The 14,394-nt window shown below is 30.3% G+C and overlaps 1 pseudogene; it reads left to right on the top strand.

The window, feature by feature from the left end:
• Positions 1-287: 287 nt before the first annotated feature.
• Positions 288-14,394, top strand: part of LOC143386137 (cadherin-9-like) — a 105,938-nt pseudogene continuing 91,831 nt past the window's right edge.

The following is a 14,394-nucleotide window of genomic DNA, read 5'->3' as shown; positions in this document are numbered from 1 at the left end:
GCTTAACTGTTATATTTGTGGTTAATTGTAATACTTTGATAGTTGCCTTTATGCTCTATATATCAGCTATTGCTATTTATAAAATATATAAAATCTTAAATTATATTATTGAATATATTTGCCCTATAATCATAGTTACAAATAATTTTACTCAACCTTCACTATAGATAAATATTTTTCTGGGTACTGAAGTTATAGAAATGAATGTTATATAAGGAGTTTTAAGGTATTCTGAGGTACTTTCCAGACAATTATACAAATAATAAATAAGACAATTATAGGTATTAATGACTTGTGGAAATAGATGGAGTGATGGAAAGGTACTGTTGGTTTTGGTGAAACTTCCTGGAGGTGCTGGAGGAGTTTTCTTTGAGAAAGTAACATTTAATGGAGAGGAGCAAAGAATGCAGAACAACATTTTAGGTGGCAGAAATATTGGGTGTAAGTGTAGAAGTATGTTAACAGAATTTGCTTATTTTATAAATAGTTTTAATTAATTTAACCACAATTTTATGTATTACTTATTATAAATTTATGTTTTGGTGAGCTTTTTCCTTGCTGTGACCAAATCACCCAATAAGAACAACTTCTAGGAGGAAACGTGTATTTGAACTCATAGTTTTAAAGGTCTCAGTCCAACTTTTTAAGCCCTTGAAGGAACTAGCTAGAAATTCTTTAATGATAGTCCATGGCACATATTGAAAGGTTTATACCACTTGTGCAAAAGAAACAATTATAATGACACTGTTCTTTCTGAAACTGACGTGGAGATAAACATGTTTTTACTCATAGCTGATAAGCTACACATTTTGACTAAAATGTTATGAAATGAAAATAAGGCCCAATTTAAATTTTTAATAAAAGTTCAATAGCTATTTTCCAAGAGGGAATACAATGTTGTTTTGGGGGCGTGAATTGTGTAGTTCTAAGTTAATCCTTAGGAAAGTTCATCATTGCTAAGTTGTCAAAATGATTCATATGCCCTTTTGGAAATGATAGGGTATTTATGACTTTGGTCTGAGGCAAACTACACCTCTAACTTTCTATTTCTCTTTTTATACCCCACACACTTTCACCCTTGTTTTGAGCTACACAGTAGGCAACATCTCAAGTTTACTTAAGTATTAACTATAGTGGGTAAGAGCTCAGGTTCTGAGTCAGAAATGTTTGCTTTATTTCTTTCTTCTTCTGTGGTTTCAATGTATTTTATCTTCCTAAATCTCAGTTTTCTCACGTAGAAATGTAGATAATTCTAATTTTCAGGTTTGTCAATAATTGTGTTAAAACATTCATCAAAGTACTTATAATAGATAGTAGTCTTTAAATCATTTTGTGTGTGTGCACTAGTTACTTCAAATTGTATAATAAACCCATTTGTTTAAACTCATTATATGTGTTTCTGCTACTATAAAATCATGCTATATTTTTACGCTGCTTATACAAACTAATATTTCACTATATTGAGAAATTACATAATATAGATAATTTAGTTAATACAACTGACCAATCATTTCTAATAAAAAACAGGTAAGTCAGTTTGACCATTTTAATGATAAATATTGAGATAATTTGAAAAGTAAATAATTCTAATTTCTAATAAATCTGTACTCAATTTGGGAATACTAGATTTTTTTAAAAAAAGAACTTAAAGATCATTTAATTCTTTGAGAGGTCATTTATTATCATCTTTACATAAATCTGTATTCTTGGTTATTATTTCATCAGTTTATGTCTTGACAAAAAGCCTCTTTTAGACTGGTCAGATAATAGAACCACCAAGCAAACCTAGAAGAAATTGCTATTCTTAACCAGTTTATCAGTGGCATTCTGGAAATAGCAACAACTTAACTGTGGAAGAGAAGCTCCCCTAAATCATAAAAGAGCAATGTCCTCTGCTTTAATGTGGTTTCTTGAGAAACATAACAATAGGAGTATCTGATAGTCAATTAAGCATTTCACTTTCACAGCCTATTTACATGAAAATAAATTATTTATAGTAAATTATGTCTTGTGATTTCCTATTGGAGTGAAAGATTTCTGTTTGATGTTCCAAAGGAAAAAAAAATCTATTCATTTATTAAATTACTTGCATTATATAATATCATTTTTGCAGGAAAGTACTTTCAATTTTATTTTACTTTGGCAAAGAAAGCTTATTCTATAATGATATCTTGCTAAGGTCTATAGGGAAAATGTTTGTACCTACATTGGATATTCACACATAATATCAGTTCATATAATCTCTTTGCCAATGATTTTGCTGAAGTCATATAAAATCATATATATATTCCTGGGTTGTATTTTATATATGCATCATATTTTATTCTACTATAAAGGGTGTTTATATACATGGATGCAGCTTCAGTATTTTTGTTCTTATATATATAAGTTTAGAGAAAATCATGTATTTCAAGTTCCCGGAGGCCTGTATGATTCCACTCCTTCCTTTGTAAGACTTAAATTTATAAAGAAATTTTTACTTAATATTTCATCAAACTTTCATAATTTGCTTTTATTTTTTATGACTGAAAATGTTTTCTTTTGGTAGAATACAAAATTTTAGAACATAAGTTAATTACTGTCCATTAATATGTCAATAAAATAAGTGAGCATCTGACCCAGTTAAATTTGCATCTAAAACGTTTTTCAATTCATATTTGAAACAGCTTGAAAATCTTACATTCATAAAACTATGCTACTTAGCACAATGCTTTAGCTCCCTCTTTTGGATGGCCCAGATTACAATATGCAAATAGGTGAAAATGCCCTAGCACATTTTCACAGACATGGAATAATATATGATGCAATATTTATTTCATTATTAAACTCTGCCATCATTTTCATCAGTATTCACATAGCCAAAATTATATCTTTAAGTAATTTTACAAGTTGAATGCTCATTGAGCATTTTATTTTAATGCTATTTTAAATAATAAATTTTTGATGGAAGTGTTTTAAAAAATACTATTTGAAATGAATTAATAGATACTCAATTTTGTAAGGACTTAGAAAAAATGTTTCTCCAAATAATATATTTGAGCTCAGATAACCCATAAATCAAGTAGCAATTTTCCATAAAACAATTCAAACACCAAGAAAGACTTTGAGATGTTCCCAGATGTTACATATTTCACAAATTATTATTTTAAATATTTTTACTATTTTCCTCAATGATTTAAATAATGGCACACAAAACAATATATCAATATGTGTAAAACAGGAACTTCATGCAATATATATACATATGTACACACACATATAACAAAGTCCTAAATATATTTCTTTTTCTATTATAGCATCATGACATAATTTAGTGCTGAAACTAAAGCAATACAAATTGATAAAAATCAAATATCACATTTGGTTTTAAGCCTTTAATTTTTTCAGTGAACTATATATATTACTTTATTTTTAAAGTTTAATAACAACAAACATAATTTGCACTTTAAAATACAGTAATTGATGGAATAGTTGCATTCCAGAAAAGAGAAAGACTGTTATTTTATTTATTTACATATTTATTTATTTCTTGTCGTTGCAAATGGATAGAATGCCTTTATTTTATTTTTGTTTATTTTGAAGTGGTGCTGAGGATCAAATCCAGTGCCTCACACATACAAGGCAAGTACTGAGCTACAGCCCCAGCCCTAAGCTGTTATTGTAATTATCTAAATGTATAAATGCATGGTGTATTTTTATTTTTATTTACTTCCAATTGAAATTTCTTTGCTTAGTCATTATTTTGGAAAAAAACAACAACTTAAAATTACCAAATGATGTTTAAGTTGTGATTGTCATTAGTATATTTAAAGTAATGTAAGTAAACAATTAAGACAATTAAATTTCCACATGAAATTCAGACAATTGTATTTCCATTTCTCAAAATATTTTACACTTATATTTTGAAGTGCACATGTTATTATCAAGTATATAAAATAATTATAATGAAAATATCAATCACCCAATAACCAAATGAAATACAATTTTATTTTATACATTCCCCAGATGTTCACATCATAAACCCAGCCTTCCAATATTATAATACCTCTCCTTGAGTTTTATATTTTACAATAATTTAGATTTTAATCATGTTTTAAGAATTTGAAAATATAAAATAAATTTCCATTCTATAAGCAGTAGATTAATACTAGTAATATATTCATACAGGAAATAATTATCTTATTTGGTTTTATTTTCTCTCTCTTTTAAATATAATATTATTTCAAAGGATTTATAAAATTGATCTCAATTGTTTTTATTTACACACTATTTACCCATTATTAATTGGTTATTTTTTTCTCAATTGAATCTAAGTTGTTTACTCCCTCTTCATACCAATTTTTCTGCCTTATGTGTTCTGTGGAAGAAGAAATGAATGTACAGATATACAAAAGTTTTGCCATAAGCTTCATTTTACCATATGCAAATGATAATATGGCTATTACATTGCAATAAACTTCACAAAATAACATCATATCATAAAAATAAATAATTACGGCATTTGCTAATGTTGTCTCATGATAGAAAAATGGCAAAATAAAATATAAAAGAATACTGGGATTAATTTTAGGTTATAAAAATGTGTTAAATATTTTTTGGGTATCTAGTAATAAGGCTTAATATGTGAGGTCCTAGATTCAATCTCCAGGACCACAAAAAAAATCATATATTTCTATGTCATATAAAAATTAGAAGATGAGTCCAATATTTTGGAAAAATCGAAAATTTTATAAATCAAACATTTAATTACTTAGGGTCAGACTAAAAGCATTTGTATCATAGATGTCTGATGCTCCATTATTACCAATATCTGCATCTTTCAGTCTTTTTTGCCACATGTAACAGAAGGTATATACCTAAGCTTTCCAGTCTCCTATAATTGTCTTTTTTTTTTCTTAACCAAATACCTAATCCTAATTCCACCTAGAAAAGTGAGTCAATCCCAGAATTTATGTCCTTAAAATAAGAGTGCTTCTAAAACTCTATATTTCACCTATTTCCAGTTATGATTAATGACAAACCTTCAAAGTTGATTTTGATACTCAAACCCAATTAGCCCTTATTCTTTCCCTCAGTATTACTAAGATCTACTAGTAAATTTATATACATATATATGAACATATTTAAGTGTATATGTATATACATACTTAAGTATTACAATTTAAAGGTGGGGTGACGGATAAAGATTATGTAGAGGACACAGGTTCCCAGGAAAGAGAATACTAAAATCCAAAACATCATTGCTAAATCTCAATTATAATTTCTGGCATGGATTCTGGACTTGGCTGCAAGTAGCTGGGCTATATCTCTCCGAACAAGTATTATGTGGCAGGAATTTTAATTTGAAAGTCCAGAAGCCTTAATCCTCAGATTGTAGAAAATGATTTTTAAACATAAAATAATACACTGTAATTTTATTAGTCCAGAGATGCCAGCATTAAAAAAAAAAATACACTGTTAAACAGAATTCTTTATATCTTCGTATGATACATGAACATTTGGATTTCTCTATTATAAAATGTAACATGAGCAGTTTAGCTATTAAAACAAATACTATTATTGTTAATATTTATCATTAATTATAAGTATGTTTAATTAATTAAATATTTTGTTGTTAAATCAGGACTAAACATATATGTGAGTATATATATATATATATATATATATATATATATATATACACACATATGTATGTATGTATATATACACACACATATGTGTATATATGTGAGGAATATTCTATACATAATATGTGAGAAACAAGTTGCTTATAGAAAATAATAAATAATACTATTTGTATCTTTCAGTCTTATCAGTAACAATGCCTATTTTTACTATTCTGAAAGGTAAGATTACCTTCACATACATAAATTTCATAAAAATTACCAATGTGCTTCCCAAAATGTAATATCAATGAAAAGAGAAAGAATACAAAACACATGCACAACTACAATAGAACATACATTAAAGCTTCTGTATATGAATCAGACAGACATCATTGCAGATATTATCAGGAGTGCTGGATTGGGGTTTAATAACCCCTCACTGGTCTTGCCTTTTAAATGTGTCTTTCTGAAATGCTTTGCTATTAATGAATTTCTAAGCAAAATGAATGTCAATCTTTCTTTGACTTACAATGTAGTTGGAAATTTACGTATTCTATTCTAAAATTGTTACAAAATAGATCTAATAGAGTGTTAAAAATTTAAGTGAAATAATGAATACCGAGTTAGGTCCTAGAATCAAAAAGTAAAAGATATCTACAGACATTTCACCTGCATGAATATGGGACACAAGAAAATGCTTCAATGTTTGGAGTTTCCCTGAACCATGCAGAGTACTTGGCATCCCTGATCCCTGTCCTCAAAATTTTGTAAACCAAAATAGAGAAAGATTCACTTTGAGCAAATTTCTCAAAGACAACCTGGGGGACTTTCTGATGTAAATATGAATGGAAAACACAAGGGTAATTTTGGTGTTAGGAAAACAATAATGCCAGAAATAATGACAACGAGTCTCAATTATCTAAATTCTCTCTGCATCTGTGTCTTTCATATACACATATACACATTCTCTCTCTCTCTCTCTCTCTCTCTCTCTCTCTCTCTCTCTCTCTCTCTCTCCTCTCATTTTTTCTCTCTCTCACTGGAAAGAAGATATGTACTAGGATTTAGTGGGCCAGAATTTCGAAGACCAAGTTGATCTTTCTGAGTCTCAATTCTTTTTTCCCTGTACAAAGGACTCATAATAGTTTTCCTTATAGATGATGTTCATCTGCCATCCTTAATTAAATGTACATGAGAAGCATGTATTTCCTATGAAAATGGAAATACAGGACAGAAATAGTATTTTTGAAAAAGTACTTTGACATTTGCATGACAGAAACTGACAAAAGTGAGACTGAGTAAAACTAGAAAGATGACATGAAGAGTTTTGAGGTGATGAGTTCCTATTGTTACTAAAGTTAATGTTCATACTGTAGGAGAAGAATAGTATTATGGTTTGGATATGAGGTATTCCCTGAAAGCTCCTACACTAATGCAGGAATGTTCAAAGAAACATAACCTAATCTTCTAATTAATTCATTTATTGGATTAATAATATGAATGATTGAGTAGTAACTGTAAGCAGATGGGCTGTGGCTAGAGGTGGGGCCTGGGAGATATGCCCTGGAAGGGTATATCTTCCTTTCAGACTCTTCCCCACCCTCTTTCTGCTTCCTGCAATTCATGAAGAGAGCACGTTTTCTCCTCTATATCCTTCTGCTCTCATGGTCTGTCACCCAGAGCATTGTAGTCAGCCCACCCTGAAGTGAACCCTTGAAACAATGAGGTAAATGGAATTTTGATAAGTCAAAATAACTTTTCCTTCTCTAAGTTGTTTTTGCCAGGTATTTTGGTCACAATGATGAAAACCTAACTTACAAAGGATGTTAAAAAAATCCACAAAAACAGAATTTGATAACACTGGCTTCCATAATTTCCCTTGATATTAATGCAATCATTTAGAAAACTGCCAAAGATTAATACTAAATGAAGAGAAAAAAATACCTTTCCTTGCTTTCAAACAAAAAACAATGTTCTTTGAAACTTTTTGTCTGCTTCTTTAATTTTTATCAGTCTCAAAAAATCCCATTAATAAAAAAACATATTAAATGTTTTTGACTCTTAAAAGCATTTCTACTTGTTGAAGGTAATTTTATTTAATAATATCTACAATATTTTCATATTATTTTTTATTTAAAACTACTATTGTAGGAGAAAATTATGTACCATCAATGCTGAAATTTCTCCATAAATGAATAGAACCAAATCCTCAGATTTTTTAATGCAGGACTTCAGCACCCAAACATTAACTGTATCTTCTTATGTCATGAATAAAATAAGAGATTTTTAAGTACAATGGCAAAATGGGCTTACCTTCTGAATTGAGGGCAGAATATAATGTATAAGGTAAGGAAACATTTTACAGAAATCTCAATTGTGTTCATATTATGAAATTCTGTAATGGTAACATCTTTTTATTGAATGATAATCTCTCTCATGTTCATTTTTTACCCTACCCATAATAGAGTATATTGATTATCTTATAATGCTATAAAACTGGATTGTGAATATGTCCAAAATCCATACTTCTGACAAGTTTCTGGAAAACACTCTTGGATAGTTTATTAATAGAAAGCACTAGAATTCCAGTACTATCAGAGATTTATTAAGAAATTATAGTTTTCATCTCTAAGAGTGGTTTTTAATTAAGAAGTGAATAGTGGTTATTCATGTTAGAACATGCACCAAATATTAAAGAATAGGTTATTTTGATAATAATTATATAAGATACCATCACACATTTGAATATGCCTCAATCTGCACAGTCCCTCTTCCTATTTACCTACATCAGTTCTCTTGATGATGATGTCTATTAGATCAGAATGACAATATCATTAACTAAAAATAGTGTTGCACTGTATTATTATCAGGAGATAATGGCATGGTGAGTTTTCTGAGTGCCACTGTTGACACAGATGACCCTCAAATGCTTAATAAGCAGAATCTTATTAGAAAGACAGCTGTAAACGTAGTGACTTTCATTTGTGAAAGCCTTTTTGTCAACTGTTTGGCAGAGTACATGGTTAGGATATTATGCAGCAGAAACATGAATTAAATAATGCTGGGAATCTATATTGATATTTAAAGAATGAAAACTTATATTTTAGATTTTATTTTTAGTAATGGACAACTGTCTAAGAGGCAAGCATTTGAAGTTATTTTAGCTTTGATAAATATATTTCATTTTAGTATTTCATATCTCTAATGCCCAATGTGCTACTTAAGTAACAGTTAAATGTTGCTTTGGTAAATACATAAAAAATCTAGTGAACTGATTTTATTATGTGGCAGTTAAATGAGTCTCCCACACAGAAGACTCTATACATAGCAAGAGATATAAGGAATTTAAATAAGGTCTGATTTTAGAAGATGAGCACTGATGATTTTTTGTCTAATTAGATTTTTCTTATGAAAGAAAAGATGTGTTATGATCAAAATTAATAGTGAGAACATGATCATTTGAGAGAAAAATAATAAATTACTTACCTTTAGAAGTGTCTCTGTCCTAAAAGAAATATTGCAGTCCTCTATTAATCTCCTTAGTTTTGTAGTAATGCTCTCTTAAACTTAGATATTTTAAACTTTAAAGTGTTTTAGAAATGGATTCCAATTATATGAAATAAGTGCAAAGTTAAAGAAAACATGTCTGAAGTGGGGAAATAATCCACCAAAATTGTATGTCCCATTGTTTCCCCAATATATAGAGCACAGATGACACATGGAATCTCTTCAAGTCTTGGTGCAGTATTCCTCCTACAAACCAGATCATAATTCTACATTAACCTCTTGGGATGTGAAAAGGATAGCTAATTTTTATTGTAAAACATTTTAGATTCGTGGGTTCTTATTAATCTATATCAACATAGATTGTCTCTATGTCTATCCAAGACTTTATCTACATCTGTATTGATATTTTATATTTATATGAGGCCTATATATTGGGTATCACATGCAGTCCCCAATAAATCATATCAATGCAAATTTTACCACACTATCTGTTACATGATATTTTAATCAGATTCCTTGTTTGATTCAGCCAAATCAATTTATTATAGAAAAAGTTGGAAATAACCTGTTCTAACCATCTTATTAACTCTCAACATTCATATTTAGATTGCAGCTTATCAGTTACTTTGTGGGCACCAGAAATATACTCTCTGATGATAAATCACAGCTACCACTGACAAAAGACTTAATACACCCATAGTGTCAGGAAATCAAATATGTTATGTATATATTATATCTTATAGCAAGGGAATATTTAATTCTTACCCATGAAAGGGAAATATGAGAGTTTGGTTCAGGGGTGGATAAAATTAATGTAGAGTTTAGGAAAATGCAAGAGACTCTAAGGTGTTCTTTTTAAAAAGGGGGTAAATACCTGATTGTCAGGAAATGAATGAAAATTCCCTAGATGTATATTAATTTCTGGATAAACAAAGTTTGAATATATTATTGGAAAAGTAGCAATAATTAGAAGAAGAAATCTGGTCCTATTCTGAGGTTCTCAGTGCCCTTAATTGTCTGGTTCAATCACAGCTATTGAGAGAGTTCATCAATTAGGATATTCTGTTAAAAACATTATGTTCACTAAGGGAAATCATAGTCTTAAACTTAATCACCAGGGTCAGTCAGTACCAGATATTGATTCTCAATCTTTTTTTATATATATATCACTACCTAGTAAATGTGTTACCTTAGGCAATGTGTTTAATTGCTCTGAACTTTTACTTTGTGTGTGTGAATGGGAGATAACACCATTTGGATCAAGTGGATTTTGAGAATATCATATGATTTAAGATGTGCCATTGATGAATGGCTACATTCTAAGTGAAGTATCATGGTTTGAGTGTGTCCCCCATGGATTTATGTATGGGAAGCTTTATCTCAGCATTGCAGTAATGGAAAGTGGCAGAATCTTTGAGAGATGGAACTATGGGTAGTTAATTTGGTCATTGGAAGTATCATCCTCAAAGAAGATGAGTAAAATTCTCATAGGACCCATCTTAGTTCCCATAAAAATGGATTGCTATAAAAAGAATTATGCTGGTCCCTGAATCTGCTTTCCCTTATTGCCCTGTTATTTCTTCAATACTTGTTCCTGTAATTTTGATGCTATTGCCATGAGGATTTGATATAAGACAAATAGATGAGGCCATCTTATTTTGGAATTTAAGCTTCCAAAACTGTGAGCTAAATAAACCATGTTTGTTTGAAAAGACTGAAATTCAAGTAGTTTACTAAAACAAGAAAAATAACTATGATAGCATATACAATATAAAGATGCTAATGAATCCCAATCCTATATACTGGCAAGAGTGGATACATATAATGAATAGAAAGAGATGATAAATGTGTGAGGAGACATATATATTTAAACAGATTAGGACATCACACAATTTTTACATGCATCAAAATATTACATGGAAATGTACATCAGTGTACAATGATTTTTTTCAGTTTCAGTTAAAATTAATTTAAGTGAATATTTTAAGTAAATTTTAACTGAAAAATTCTAAAATAATTTACAAAAAGATGAACTTAGTTATACTAAATTTATAGAGTTGAGTGAAGCAGGCAATGATTCATGGATGAGGTACCACCAGACCATAAGCAGTTTGACTCCACCAGAAGGATATGTGGGAACATCTAAAGTTTTTGTGAAAGTAAGAGAAAAAAATTTCATTGATTAAAGGAAAATGTGAGCCTTAAATTTCTGAGTTAAAGACTTGTTGGCAGTCTCTGACTGGTTTAACCTACTTTATTTTCCTAGGATATGGCCACACACATTGAGCTGAGTTTCATTTTGCTCACATGGGGATCCAGGGTGCATGAGCCACCTAAATATAATGGCTCCATAATTAATTAGTTTAGCAAACAAATAGCTACCACAAACTGTGCAACACTTAGGGCCTGGCATGTTCTTCATAAATGCTAATTATAGCAATAATAAATGAGTATTATATTATTATTATTATTATTATTATTTTCCTTTTTCTCTTGCCCTCCTGCAGCTTTTAATAATAATGATTCATGCATCATATGTAATTGTGTTTGTTCATCCTTAGATAGTCTTTCCGGTTGAAATAAAACCTGGAATTTAAATATCAGTGTTTGCCATCGAGATATTAAGAATATACTCTCTGTAAGTATATTGTGTTCTGATGGGGGATTTGCAAAGGGAAGCATACTAATGCATTTTTATATTAAAATATCCTCAAAGTTTATTACAGTATTTTTAAAGTTTAAATCCTAGGGAAAATTTCATGGTTTTTCTCTAGTATGATTTTTGTTTTGTCCATTTAGACTTTATTTTCTGGTACAATTAAATTATCTATAGATCCATTATAAAGTTGCCAAATGGTACACTAGACTCACATTATACCAGAAACTGTGTCACACTATTGAAAGCATTACCATGGTGATCATATAGTAACATTTAAATTGGCATCAGTACCAAAAATTCTTTACTATTGATCTCATACAGGTTATTTCACTGTACAGTTAAAAAATACAAATGGAATTTTGCTAGAGTTTTCATTTATGTAAAGTGAGAAAAAGTGTAATTTATACATACATCTACAAGTACTATTTAGATCAATCTTAAAAACTAGATATTCATAATTAGGATAGTGTGCTATTTTTAAACATCAGACTTACCTCATATAGTTCTTTTATATATTATATTTTCAGGGTTAATCTTAAAAGCAGTTATTAAGCACCAAGTATATGTTAAGCATTGAGTCTTTTTGATCTTTATGTGCCCTTTAATATATAATTTTGAGATTTTGTTCTGTGAGATGATGTAATATATGAATTTGAAAAAATCCTTTTCTGCTTTTAAACCATTGTGTTACAAAGAGAGAGAATTAAGTATTTTAAAAAGCTAACCTAAACTGAGTACATTTATAAACCTTCAAAGAGAATTAGCAGTGAACCCATGAATTTTTTATTGAGACGTATTAATTATACAGAATGGTGGGTTTTGTCATGGCAAATTTGTTCATGTATTTAAAAACATAATTTGTTTAGTTTCACTCTCTTTTATATTCCCTACCCTCTTTTCTGTGTCCCTCAATGCCTTCTGTCCTACTGTTCTTTTTTCTAATATCCTGAAGTCCCCTTCAGTTAAATCGCATTTTACACATAAAAAAATTAAGAAACTAGCAGTGAAACAGATTAATGCACAACCAGTAAATTGAAGAGCTATCTGGAACAGTTCCAAGTATTAAATCATAAAAAATTTTTCATGTGAATTCTTTGTAGTATTTAGAACTCAGGGATGCTGCAGCATAGACAACATCTCTTGACCTCTCTTGGTAAAATGAAGGAAGTATTACAAATGGATAGTAATTATTAATGATTGATTAGCACTGTATTGGTATCCTGAGGCTAACATAACAAAGTAGGCCAAACTGTGTAGTTTCAAGGAACAGAAATGCATTCTCTTACAGTATCACACACTAGAAGTGAATTAAGGGTGTTGGCCACACTTTCTCTAAAGTTTTCAGTGAAGCAACTTTCTTTGTCTCTTCTAGTGTTTACTAATTTGGCTTGTGGCATAATTTCTTCCCCCTTCACAGTTCTATTTTCCCTCTATGCCTGTGTATTTTTCTCTTCTTTTAAGAACATCAGTAAATTAAATTGGGGTCCACTTTAATTCAGGATGACCTCACCATAACAGAGTTATATCTTTGAAGATACTATTTCTGAATAAGATCAAATTTGCAGGTTCCAAGAGATGGTATTTTAACATATCCCTTGGGGGGTTCATGATTCAATCCAAAACAAGAGTTTTCACATGCTTTTGAAGTAATCTTCAGAGCTTTTGACCATATTTCTGGAATTAAATGTGTCATAAAAAGTTGGGGTGTAGGTAAGAGAGAAATGCATATGTAGTTTGTATGAGGACAGAGGTTTGATCCCTAGCACTGAAAAAACAAACAAAGAAGCAACCTGTTGTGGTTTCGATTTGTGTTATCCCCTATAAACTCATTTGTGAGACAGTTTAAGAAGGTTTGGAGGTGAAATGATTGGGCTAAGCCACTTTAGTTCAATCAGTGACTTAATTCCCTCATAGGGATTAACTGAGTGGTAACTGAGAGCAGGTATGGTGTGGCTGAAGGAGGTGGCTCACTAACTAAAAGATGCCTTTGGGATTCAATTTCATCATGGTAAAGAGACCTTTCTCTCTGCTTCTTGATGCCATGATGTCTTGCTTCCTCTGCCACATTCTTCTCCCATGACTTTCTGCCTCACCTGGAAGGCTGAGAAATGTAGAAGGTTGTTTATGGACTGAGATCTCTGAAATTTAATCCTTACCCTGGGATTCTTCTAGCCTATTGAAAGGTGAGCACAAATGAAGTTGTCTCTTCTCTGAGTAAAGCTTAAGAGCTGTGGGACAGACATGTTCCCTCTTTTCTCTTGGAGATCACAGGAGAATGTGATGGAACTTCCTATTCAAAATTCATGATAGTGAATTTTGTCAGGGTTTCTTAGCAAAACCACAGTGTGCATACAGACTGAGCAAGAATAAATATTTGCTTTGAAAGCCACTGTAATTTTGAGAGCTATCTGTTATTACAGCATAACCAATCTCACTGCAACCAGTACATAACTATCTACCAAAAGTCATAGGCTTTCTTAAAGAAAAAAATATAGCATTAGCTTAAGACAAAGACAATTTTTTCAGGGTCTCAAAAGATGGAAATCCACTTCAGGAAGAAGGATAATATTTTGTAAAATTATAACTTGCGATAACTTTGGAGAAAGATTCTGGATTCTGTAA

Source organism: Callospermophilus lateralis, unplaced genomic scaffold (genome assembly GCF_048772815.1).
Source record: "Callospermophilus lateralis isolate mCalLat2 unplaced genomic scaffold, mCalLat2.hap1 Scaffold_113, whole genome shotgun sequence".
Classification (NCBI taxonomy): domain Eukaryota; kingdom Metazoa; phylum Chordata; class Mammalia; order Rodentia; family Sciuridae; genus Callospermophilus; species Callospermophilus lateralis.
The sequence above is the reverse complement of the archived record's forward strand: the minus strand, read 5'-3'. Positions and strand labels throughout refer to the sequence as shown.